Raw genomic sequence first — 955 nt, forward strand, 5'->3', positions numbered from 1 at the left:
TGTCTGTAGGAGGCCCTGGCGCATGAATCTGTGCAGCGGGAACGACCTCGGACCACCAGGGGCCGAGAAAATCACCGTCTCACGAGGCCGGACTGTCAGGGTCAGGGAAAAATCCAATATATATCTGGTGATATCTCGGGTGCTATTACAAATAGCGCAAAAAATCAAAGTGCATTGTCTGTAGGAGGCCCTTGCGCATGAATCTGTGCAATGGGATCGACCTCGGACCACGAGGGACCGTGAAAACCATCGTACAAGGGGCCGGACACTCATTGTCAAGGAAAAATCCAATATATATCTGGTGATATCTCGGGTGCTATTACAGATAGCGCAATAAATCAAACTGCATTGTCTGTAGGAGGCGCTGGCGCATGAATCTGTGCAGCGGGATCGACCTCGGACCACCAGGGGCCGAGAAAATCACCGTCTCATGGGGCCGGACACTCGGGGTCAGGGGAAAATCCAATATATATATATGGTGATATCTCGGGTGCTCTTACAGATAGCGGAATAAATCAAAGTGCATTGTCTGTAGGAGGCACTGGCGCATGAATCTCTGCAGCGGGATCGACCTCGGACCACCAGGGGCCGAGAAAATCACAGTCTCATGGGGCCGGACTCTCAGGGTCAGGGAAAATACCAATATATATCTGGTGATATCTCGGGTGCTATTACAGATATCGCAATAAATCAAAGTGCCTTGACTGTAGGAGGCCCTGGCGGATGAATCTGTGCAGCGGGATCGACCTCGGACCACGAGAGACCGAGAAAACCATCGACACAAGGGGCCGGACTGTCAGGGTCAGGGAAAAATCCAATATATATCTGGTGATATCTCGGGTGCTATTAGAGATGGCGCAATAAATCAAAGTGCATTGTCTGTAGGAGGCCCTGGCGCATGAATCTGTGCAGCGGGAACGACCTCGGACCACCAGGGGCCGAGAAAATCACCGTC

Source organism: Nomia melanderi, unplaced genomic scaffold (assembly GCF_051020985.1).
Source record: "Nomia melanderi isolate GNS246 unplaced genomic scaffold, iyNomMela1 scaffold0014, whole genome shotgun sequence".
Classification (NCBI taxonomy): Eukaryota; Metazoa; Arthropoda; class Insecta; order Hymenoptera; family Halictidae; genus Nomia; species Nomia melanderi.